The sequence below is a fragment of the Empidonax traillii genome, unplaced genomic scaffold, assembly GCF_003031625.1.
Source record: "Empidonax traillii isolate 1590-97213 ecotype Southwest subspecies unplaced genomic scaffold, ASM303162v1 scaffold348:size657943, whole genome shotgun sequence".
Classification (NCBI taxonomy): domain Eukaryota; kingdom Metazoa; phylum Chordata; class Aves; order Passeriformes; family Tyrannidae; genus Empidonax; species Empidonax traillii.
Genome location: NW_020955541.1, coordinates 139,090 through 150,783, shown reverse-complemented (window position 1 = coordinate 150,783; position 11,694 = coordinate 139,090). Strand labels below are relative to the sequence as shown.

General features: G+C 43.5%; 1 protein-coding gene across 1 annotated transcript in view; it reads left to right on the top strand.

Moving 5' to 3' along the window:
• The first annotated feature begins 8,173 nt into the window (after positions 1-8,173).
• MYO6 (myosin VI) overlaps positions 8,174-11,694 on the top strand; it is a 116,234-nt gene continuing 112,713 nt past the window's right edge. The window contains exon 1 of the mRNA XM_027892380.1: positions 8,174-8,202. The gene's annotated coding sequence lies outside the window, so the exon portion shown is untranslated. The remainder of the gene's footprint in view (positions 8,203-11,694) is intronic.

Sequence of the window (11,694 nt, the reverse complement as noted above, 5' to 3'; positions counted from 1 at the left end):
TTAGAAGCTAGACAGGGTGAACTTGGCTTCACTCTGACTCTATCCAGAGTTGCTTGATGTCATTATCTCCATTTTGCAAATTGAGTGCTGAATCTCAGGGAAGGAGATAAAAAGTATTTTAGTTTAACTAAGCTAAGCTACTGTAAACTGCTGAAATTCACACTCCAGCTACTCTCACTTGTGAGCATTGAAGAGTTAGCTTAAAAAGATGCTTGCTGTTTATTTAGGTACTTGAGAGAAACCGATTTTGTAGTTAAGAGAACTGCTTGCCTAGACATTTGATTGACCTGAGATTATCAGAAGCCAGAACTGAAGTGACTGTTTAATTCTGCTTTTCTAATTTTTGCTCTGTTCTTTACAAATTGGAGTGCTTTCTACAGTACTTATGTTGTTGTTTGATTTCCGTGGGTTTACAAAGTCTGGCAGATCTTACCCCAAGCATCTAAAGTTGGGTATCTGAATATACAAACATAGCTAATAACCACTGGAAAAAATGTTTAAGTAACTTGCTGAATATTGGATAATTTCCCTGTAGCAATGGGTCGTGTGTTAGTATCTGAAAACCAGTATTTAGATGGTTTCACAAAGATTTTTTTTTCATTATCTTCCCATGGAACAACAGGAATAATATAGTTCGTAGTTGTCTTTACTGTAAAATTTTAAGTTCCCTAGACACTGATTTAGCATTCATTGAGAGAAGTGGTATTTCCAGAAAATATGACATATGATCACATAGAAATTTGTACATGCAAGTGGACTAAACAAAGGCTCCTTGTACAATTCAACAATTTTTTTAATGTTTTCTACCTTTCTAGTGCTTGTGTTTGTCTCAGTGCATACACTGTTTTGCATTTTGCACATTTTGGCTTTTCTGACTTCCATTGTCAGTATATGATGGTCACTCGTAAAACTAATTCTACAGTTTTCATTTTTGTTACTCCTTAAACAGTCATGGTATGCTGTAAATTTCTGACTTACCTATAGGAAAACATCAGAGAGGAGAACTTGTTCTGGTGGTTGTTACAGATTTTGCGCAAGCACCACTTGCCCCTTGCTGTTTTCTTTTCCGTCATTCCAAACCCCTGATGAAATCCCTTCTGCACTGATTCTCTCTTAGCTCTACATCTGTCAATCTTTTACCACGTCTCTAAGGTCAGTTCTTCAGTCTACACTCCAGAAAAATGGCTGCTGCTGTCTTTTTCCTCCATGACCCTGTGTTGCCAACTTCATCACGAGAGAGGCTGAGGATGTATGGGCTGGATGAACAGACAGATGTGTTGAGTTACGGCTGAACATCTGGGCCTGGAGGGTGGTGATCCATGGTGCGAGGTCCAGCTGGAGGCCCGTAAGCAGCGGTGCATCCCAGGGGTGAATACTGGCACTGCTGTTCAGCACCTTCATCAACAATCTGGGTGATGGGACAGAGGGTTCCCCTCAGCGAGTTTGCAGGTGATACAAAACTAGGAGGAGTGGGTGATACACTGAAGGGCTGTGGTGCCAGAGGGGTACAGAGGGGACCTCAAAAGACTGGAGACTGGGCTTCCCTTTGGAGGTTCCTGTCAGCCCCTAAGTTCAATCTCTGGTGGGGAACAGCCGCAGGTACGATGGTTGGTAAACAGTTTTGCAGAAAAGGACCTGGGGATCCTGGTAGACATAGTTGAATATCAACTGGCACTGTGCCCTTGCTGCAAAGAAAGGACTGAGCATCCTGGACTGCACTGGAAGAATCATCAGCACATTGAGGGAGGTTCCCCTCTACTCAGCATTGGTAAGGCCACACCTGGAGTATTCTATCTTGGTCTGGGCTCTCCAGTACAAGAGGATATGGTCATACCAGGGAGAGTCCTGTGAAGAGCCACAAAAGGTGATTAAGTGACTGGAGCATTCCTCCTATGAGAAGAAGCTTAAAGAGCCGGGAGTGTTCAGCTGGGAGAACAGAAGGGTCAGGTTGAAATCTCATCCAAGTGTATCAATACCTGAAGAGAGGATGTAAACAAGATGGAGCCGGGCTCTTCAGTGGTGCCTAGTGGCAGAACCAGAGGCAGTGGGCACAAACTGAAACACAGGAGGTTCTTTCTGAGCATCAGGAAACACTTTCTTAGCGTGAGGGTGACAGAGCACCAGCACGGGTTGCCCCGAGAGGCTGTGGAATTTACATCCTCAGAGATACTCAAAGGCTGCCTGGATATGGTCCTGGGCAGCTGGCTCTAGGGATCCCTGCTTGAGCAGGAGGTCAGACCGGATGACCTCCAAGCATCCCTTTCAACCTCAACCATACTGTGATTCTGTGAATTTCCTCTCAGTTCCTGTACTTGGTCTAACAAACCTGTCTGGTGTGAGGGCATTGCAAAGGAAATCCTGAGCAGCACTGCAATGGGAACAGCTCTTCCAAGAATGAAGGTACAGGGGTCAAAGCCACCCACAGCTAACACTCATCACAAGTTCACAGCTTTGCTAAACTTGTTACATTGCAAGACTATGGGCAAAAGGCATATCTCTGGCATAAAACACAACTTGCTTGCCAAATTTAAATCTATGCCACAAGTCTGCAGGCAACTCCCTTGCAAAGCTTAATCAGTGTTACTGTTTTTTAACAATGTGAGTAGAACGCTTTCAGCTGCCATTCAATTTGCAGCCAATATTTTATTTGGAAAATTTTAAACTGAGCAGCTGAAGCTCAGTGAAGGTATTATAAGCAACTGAAAGAAAAAAGCTGCAGTTTTTGATACCTGCTATTTTTCTAGAATAATTTTAGTATTCTTGCAATTCCAAGATCAGTTTGTGAACAGATAGGTGATTCACATTATTAGCAGATTTAGTAACTGAGTCAGAACTGGACAGTTTGGCACTCTCTGGGCCAAATAAGCATGCCAGGAGAGAACATCATGCTACAGTTGTTGTTTAACCTCTCAGTAAGGATTGCTTTATCCTGTACTAAAAGTCCTACCACAAGGGGTTGAAGAGCTGGCAGTAGAATCTAAGTATGGTTGTAAAACCCAGATCAAGGGCTGCTTACCAGCAGGAAAGCACTCAGGGTGAAGTTCAAGGTAATCTAGCTAGTATACATATGAGAAGGCTATGGGGAGGTCTGTGTGTTCTTTTGGTAGTGTTCAAGTGCATCAGCAACAGAGTGTACATCTTTGAGAGTGGGTTTGTTCTCCAGGCAATGTAAATTAAACTCTGTTTAACCCCGCAGTGACACGTGAAGGCTAGACAGAAGGGAGGTGTCTGCAAGAGCTTTGAATAATTTCATTCCTACCTTAGAAATCTTCCTTTTCAGCCTAGCAGCATGTTTCTTGTATATTTTTTTCTTGCTTCTTAGATCAATGTGAAGAGTTGGAGAGCTACAGCTGGACCCCCATATTTTGTGAATTAGATTATTGCCAGACCTCCTCTGGTCCCTGCCCAGTGGTGTGTTAGAATTTCAAGGGGATCGTTTATTCCTCTTAAACTTTTCTTTCTCAAGACTGGCTCAAAAACTAAAGCTGAAAATGCCTAAAATGAAACGTCTGAAATGAGATGGAAGGAAAGTCTTCACAGCATGTAGGACACAATTGTTTAGGAACACACTAGATGCGCAGTGGCCTTTACAGAAAGATTTACAAATCAATAAACCTCACAGAATTCCCTAAAAAATTCTCCACTTTGCTAAAAAGTATGAGAAGCTCTCAGTGCCATGATGAACCAAATCCATACTGAAGTTCATGTAACTGCAGGTAGCCTCTGCTCCATGAAGGAAGGACAGCCCTACGCCTGACATCCAATAGCCTGACTGCAGGCTATTTTTGTTTTTCAGATGAGCCTGTGGTTATTTTACTGGCAACTGCTGTTCACCACCAAAAAGGAAATCCATATAGGTGATCACAGAGTACATCAAGGGGGAGTGGGAGCGAGAAGCAAAAATTAAAAAACCCCACAACCCTATGGTAATTACAACTGTGTGTTATCTGTGTGGCTTTTTTTCTGGGTTCTCATTCTTACACTAGAGCTCTTCCCTCTCCAGATGAAATATTTAAACCAGTGGGGCCCATTCTACTCTTAAATATGCATGAGAGTGGGCCCATGATATCTTTGTCAGAGAGAGGCTTCAGCAGAAACAGAAGAAAAGTCTTTCCCCAGAGAAGTGGGGTGTGTTGTACCAGGAATGGAATCCATCTGTCTTCAGATACTGGGATGACTCCAGGAATCTCTTCCAGCTACCCTGAGGTACTGTAATCTCATTTTCCTGTCCTCACCATTTGTATTTACAGAATGAATACACTCACAAAAGTAAAGCAAAAAGCAATGGACACTGGCAAAAGTCAAAAGGATTACGAGTTCACAAGTCAGGGATTCCCCTTAACTCCTTTAATGCTATTTTTTATGCAAGCTTAGTTCTCTGGAGCTAACTACAATTCAAAATAATCCATTTTCTTAATTGAATTATCCTTAAGTAAAGGAAATTGAAAAACAGGGCCACTCCAAGAAATTTAGTCCCAGTCAAAAAAACAGAGCTTCAGAAACAGTCAAACATTGGTAGGGCTTAAAATGCGAAACCATGAACCTTCCTTAACTAACATGTTGTCAAAGAAGAAACTACCTGTGAATTAAATGAAACAGGAAGACTTTAAAAACAAGCTTTTACCTTAAAACATAATGTCTAAATTTTTTTTGCAACTTGTATGAAGCTCTTGAAATACAGAAGGCCTGTGGAAACATTGGAATTTTAAAAAAAATAGGTGTAGTCCACTTAAACGGTTATGTAAACTGTACTGGAAAGACGGGAAAAAAAGGATCATTTCACTACTGTCAAAATCAGAGAATTGTGTATGTGCACATAACACTAAGTGAAAGGGAGCAAATAAATAGTAAGACTTACATACCAATTTTCCAGTAAATAATTTACATGATAAGGAAATGAATGGTGCTTATCTAGAGTAAGCCTGCTCAGAAAGAAACCAAAGGTTGATCCTGAAAGGAACGTCATCTACCACTGCTAAAATCCCGGCAAATTTTCTTGTTCTTTTTCTGTCTCTGAACATAAGCTGCTAAACCTTGAGCCAGTTAGAAATGTTCTTGTGCAAACATACGAGCAAGCTATTCTTTATCCAGACAAATAGCAGATAAATTGTGCTGGCAGCTACAATAGCCACATTTGCAAACTCTGCATGGGTAATTCCAAACCAGTTCTAACACCAGTGAATTTAGGTTTAGGTTTTTTTCCAGAAATTATTTGCAAAAATATAAAATCATTTTAGGAAGTATCAAAGTGCTAAACTAAAATACTCTACAGTTAGGAAACGCCAGGAGTCGATGCTGGCAAACCACGCAGTATTTTAACATGACCTCATTACACAGATAGAGTATAATTACATCACCTTCATATACACTTAGAGTATGTCAACAAAGCATGTAAAGTAAATGAACTTCTGGCCTCATTAAGTCATTGGCTGTGACTTTAGTGCCCATGGACATTCTTACAGGCAAAACTTTACCCATTACACAGGATGTGTAAAACTGCTGTAGCTAATACCAACATGATTCAAACACAACAAGCTTTCCGTGTGGACAGATGCATTCAGCACAGGCTTGCAGTCAATGCCAAACCTGATTTTTGCATTTAATTTTTCATAATAAAGTGTAGGGAGAGAAACTTAACACTCGTGATACTAAGCACTTGAGAACAACCATCTCAGGAGTTAAATATCTAGTCATGCAAGTCTGAAAACCCTTATCTTATTTTTATTTATATTGAATGGTCTGAATTTTGATCCACTGAATTATACATAACAATTAATGTTAATTGAAATGTAAATATCCAGGACATCGTATGATATTCTTTGAAATTAAAACATGCATGATATCTTCTCAGGGTTTTCTGAGAAGTCAGATGGGGTTCTTTAGCTGCTCATCCTTGCAAGACCAGCTCTGACAAAATACAGTGGCTCATACAATTAAAACATATTTTTAAAAAATATATGGCAACTTTAATGATAGAGTCTGTTTGCTATAATCCCTAACAACCTGTATTCATATTAAAATATTCAATTCTAATAAATGGCTGAACAAAGACACCTTGAATAACTGGAATACTGTCAGTTCTTTACAGCAGCCTTGTTTTCTCTTTCTGCTTTCCCCCCCACTCTTTCCTTAGTTTGAAGGTCTTGCACTCAGATTTCACTTATGAGTTTTCCTGTATTTTCCCATAAGATTTACAGAACAGATGCTGTTGTGCCCTGGGTTATTTTTAAATTTCCCAGGGAAAAAAAAAAAAAAGGAGAGAGTAGAGACGGGCTGCTTCTGATGAGGGAGATCGTGTCAGATGGCGAGACAGAGCTCAGCACTGCTTGGCTTCCACGGTACTGGGGAACTGATTGGCTTGTTTACACTGGAAGTATTTTGTTGACCGTTTCCTGACATTATATCCTGTTTTGCTAACAGAGGGGGTTCTATCCAGTCAGCAAATTTATATTTTCATTTACTTGCCCATTCACTTTTTTTCCCACAGATAACAATTATCCTTATCTCTCTTTTGCAAATAAAAGTAAGGCTAAGTGTACTAGGTACTGCCCTGAAAGGTTATGCCAGAGACAAGCTCCCATTTTATAGAACTTATACAATATTTTGATTTGTCCAAATTTTTAAACATTCCTAAATTACGTCAAGTGAAGATACAACTGTCAAATTCACCTTGCTGCTTTGCAGGCACGTGGAATGTTTTAAAAAACAAAACAAGCTCATTGCACATTTCAGGAGTTGTAGGAATGTTAATCTGGACACAGGATTTAACTCCACCCATGCTCTGCCCAGGATGTAGGATTACTCATGCACTTCACGTACTGCCATTTTCCTTCCATGTGTACATCCATAATGATCCTTGACAGAAACCCCTGAGTTTCTTTAGGTTCTCCCTGGGTTTTCTTTGTCCCCTAAAAGAGGCCAAGGTATTGTTATGAGTATCATATCTACAGGGGTAGATATGGCTGGAAGAAATTTGTTTAAATTATTTATTAGCTAGACACTGTATTCACAATTGTCCCTGGTGCTGTCCAAACACTCAAAAGGGATGCAGTGAAGCATACCCTGCCTAAAGAAAGCTAGGGCTGGAAAATTAGGGAAGACACGAAGTTCTGAAGTATGAACTGGCTTGTTTGCCTTTGTCAGCAAAATCATCAAGTCGAGAACCAAGAGGCTTTGCACATATTGTCAGGTCATTGTGCCACTCGTGAAGTATTGTATAGAGAGAAGCAAAGTGTTTACAGGAAAGCTGACAAACCAGCTAGCAACGCTAGGAATGAGCCGTGGTAAAGCCAAGGGATAGGGAGGCGACGCAGAGCTGCAGCACGGCTGGTCAGGGAGGGGCGGCTGTGGGTGCCCTCGGTGGTGACGCCAGGGCTGAGCATGATGCAATGCCGTCCAGTTGGGCCACTCGCACACCACCAGCCACCAGGATGAACAGCTGGGTGTAGGCAGATGGCAGGCAAATCCCGCAGAGCCACCACGGAGCCCGGTGGGAAGGCCGGCTGGCACCTGTGTCGCCTTGCAGGAGCTACAGCGGGGACAGGGCGGGGGCAAGCGATGCTGCCGTACCAGTGAGCAGCAGCTGTGACCGTCGCTGCTCCCACCCGTGCAACATCTGTCAGGGCAAGACCCTGGGGACAGGGCAGGGACTGCACAGGGCCAGGGGAGCTGAAACAGCCTCTGCCGCGGCTTGCGCAGCGGGAGAGCCACCACCTGCCCTGCACCTCTCGTTATGGGGCGATGGTCAATAAAGACAAAGACAATCCAGAACTGACCCTTTTTGTAACCGCGTCGGTAAAAGTAAAGGACGAAACCCAACTTCTCCCAGAATAACCACGGCCCAGCCACAAGCCAGGCGCGCCCCCCGAGCCAGTCCCCCCAGGCGCTGTGCTCCCACCAGAGAGGGGCGGCCGCGGCGGTGCCGGGGCGGGCGGGCGGACAGACAGGGGGCCGGGGCTCCCCGTCACACACCCCGGAGCTCTGGGAAGGCTGGGATGGCCTCTCCGGCTGCCCCCGCCCCGGCCGGCGCTGCCCCCGCCCCCGGCCGGCCCCTGTGGCGGTGACGTGCCGGGCCGGGCCGGGCTGGGCCGTGCCGGGCGGCGGGGGCGGCGCAGAGCAGCGCAGTAGCAGCGGTAGCCGCGGCGGGGCGGGCAGCGAGCGGGGCGGTGAGCGCGGCACCATCGCCAGGAGCGCCGGCAGCAGGTAAGGACGCGGCCCCTCGGCCCCCGCCGCCCTCCGCGCCCTCCTCCCGACCGGAGGAGGCGCCGGCCCTCCGGCCCGGCCGCGGCGCTGCCCCCCGGCTCCCCCCGCAGCCCTGCCCGCCGGGCAGGTGCGATCGGGACGGGGAAGGGCCGGGAAGGGCCCTCGGCGGGGTGGGCGCTCCCGCCAGCGCACCGCGGGACGGACCTGCTACTCCCGGAGCTTCCCGGCGAAGTGCAGTTAAAATCCCTCTGGACTGTTCTTTACTTCTTTAAATGCACTGATATGGGAATTTCTTTCCTCTGTGGGTTTGGTTTTCTTTTTGGTGTCATCCTCTGTGAAATCCCGTCTCTGCAGAGTTACAGCTGAGCTCCCTTCCTTGCTTCAGGAACACTTCTGTGCTGTGACAGCAAATAAATTTTTTACAGCCCTTACTGGCCGAACTCAGCATGACTGGTAGTGCAGTGGAAAAACATCTTCTTACGGAGTATTTCTCCATGAAGTACTTTTGCAGGCTGCGGTTTTGGAGAGCAGCATGTCTCAGCATACGACCAAAACCCGATACCCAGTTCCTGTAGCTCGCGTTCTTTATTGACTAGGAAAACTTAAAAAGGTTCGTCCCTTTAATGGTCTTGACTAGAACTTGCGGTGCGGCACATATATTGTTGATGCCTGCCTGATGCTTGGTCCTCAGGTTCCGAACTAGTAAATGCCACCAAGGCCTGTAAGACGGCGATAGCTAAACTAATAGATGACAGGTTCTGTAAAAGGATGATTGCTACCTATTGCTTCGTCTGAATGTGCTGACTGCCGGCCCTTTTTTGACACAGATGAAGAGAAGTAGTACGCTGAGACTTGCGTCCCCTCTTGCTCTCAGGGGGGAACAGACCTTTGAGGCGACCTAATTTCTTACAGTTCATTTGGCATCGCCGGGCTGCGGAGCGGCCTATGGATTGGGTTCACAGCCATCCGAGTACAAAGGTTGGCCACAGGACTGCCTTTCTTCTGTTGCAAGTGTGACAAATTAACAGGGTGGAGATGAACTCGTGAGTTAAATGTCATCTGCAGTTTTTAGTTTCATTTTTTAGTGAAAAAACCCTAGTAAAATGGAAGTAATTTAATGATTAAAATAATCATTATGAAAATTTAAATGTATAAGCCAGTGTCTTGCAGTATTTGTTTAAATATAATTAAACTGTGCTAACCTACAAGTTAACTATGAAGTATACAGTTTATAAAATAACTGCAAAAGAAAGCTCAGTATTGTTGAGGTAGGAGAGTAAATATTGAAATTGTCAGAGCACAAGTTACAAACCCGTGCAATGTTTTTAATAATGTAGAAATTAGGATTTAATTTGACTGCACTTTTAGTGTATGTGTTTTTAATGTGTCTAAGTTAATAAACTATTTAGTGATGGTAGAGTTATGCTTTTGACTATGAAACTATAGAGCCAGTGGTGTGAATATAAAGGCAGTAAACTTTCTTGTGGGGCTTAATAGCTTTCTGAATCCAAACCATGTCAGTATTAGCTTGCAGAAGTTGTAAGTAAATTGAACTAATTTCCCCACCCCCAAGTTTCTAGTCAGAGTGGGCATTCCTGTATAATCTGCACTAAGTACTGTGTCCTTCAGCCTCAGGCATTGCCATGTGCCTTTGTTTTGATAATGGGTCAGTATTTTGACTCATTAATAATAATGTTCTGGTAAGCAAGGTGAAGTAGCGCTTCCTTGTGCCTGTTCTGCCAGGGTGGAGAAGGCTTTGTGACCTAATCTAGCCTTCATATTTTTGTGGTACTTGATAACGCTGCTCTGAGGAAAGCTTTGAGGTTTTTGAAATTTTGACAGTCTCATGAGTGATGTGGCAAAGTTGAGTGGGGACTAACTTTTTATCAGTACACAATGTGGAAGCGTGAGATTAATCTGGCAGGTTCAACATGAACAAAAGGAGTGTGGTTTTGGTTTTGACCCAATATGTAGTTAGTTAAGCTTTGGAGATTCTTTCAGAAGCGTGTGGAAATCAAAAGTTTACAGGGACTTGAAAAGCAGCTGGACAAATTAATGGAAGAAAAATCTACTAAGGATTACTTGTGCTGAGTACCTCCAGTAGCTCAGGGTGTCACTGAGCTGAACACATAGCCCGGGAGAATAAACTGGGGAAGTACTGTCAATTATTTATCAAATTTTTATTTTAAGTTCAGGTATTGATCTAGTGCGGACAACAAACCTGCCTCTGACCCAGTAGGGCTGCTCTTAAGGAAACTGTTCATCTGAAGTGTTTGAGAACATCTGAACCAAAGGGACTGGATCTAGAGATAGCAAGTCCGGGTGATAATTCTCAGGGAATGATTATGAGTCACCATCAAACTGGAAGTCAGTATAAGTGGTGCTGGGGGCAGTTCTGGTACCTTTGTACTTGTTGTCAGTGATGTCTTTGATCAACAAAATTAGCACAAAATCTGAAGAAGACAAGTAGGTGTTTCAGGATGTATTTTTGATGATCTGCTTTGGAAGACAAGGTTTTTGATAAGTTCAAAGGCTGTATTTGAGTGCAAGATACTATTTTCAGGAAGAAGATCCCATAGTCAGATAGTCAACTCGGCAGCAGCGCCATGGAAGCAGGTCTGAAGGTTATCGGAGATCTCAGTAAGCATGGGGGTGCAGTACTGTTGAAGTTTGTAATTTAAATTTTTGAACTGATGAAGCTTAAGTTAATATAATAATGTGTTCAATTTTGGCCACAGCCCTTTAAGAAAGACAAATGCAAATGTCTCAATCCACCAAAAATGGTCATCAAGGCTTAGGAAGGGTTTGGAAACTGTCATCTACAGAGACTGCATGTACTTGGAAAATGTGTTCTACAAAGGCTAGACAAGCTCAGTTCCAGCAGAAAGAGACCAGGGGACAAGAAGAAGATATTACAATCTTAAAATTAGTGAGAAGCGGTCTGTGTCCTGTCAGTGACTGCATCGAAAAAGATTAAACTAGTTTGCACCAAAGACTTGATGAAGTTCTTAAAATCTGTTATGCCTTAGGGAGAACTGGAACAAGCTGAGGTTGTGCAGTCTCCTTTCTGCAAAGGTTTTTGAAAGTCAAATAGGACTTCTGTTAAGGATATATTAAAAACATTACTCAAAATTGTCTTACTTGTTCTCACACAGGGGCTTGAGCCTGATGATTTCTTCAGGTGCTGTCTGTATTCTGGCCTGAGCTTATATGGAAAAAAGTAATTTCAGTGCTCAAAAGACAGGCAGTTTCTGTGATAAAGTCCTAGAATCTTTCAATTATTGATGGTCATCTCATGTTACAGTTTAAGCATTTGGTTTTAAAATAATTAGCGTTGAGGCAAACTATTTCATTTGACAGCAAAATGTTGTGGTTTAGGAGTATAGCCTGTAATACCGTAGGAAATGTAGTTGTAGGACCATACTGTGGTTTAAACCAGGAAAATCAGAGGGATAAAACCTGAGGTATTCATCATCTGCTGTAATATATACT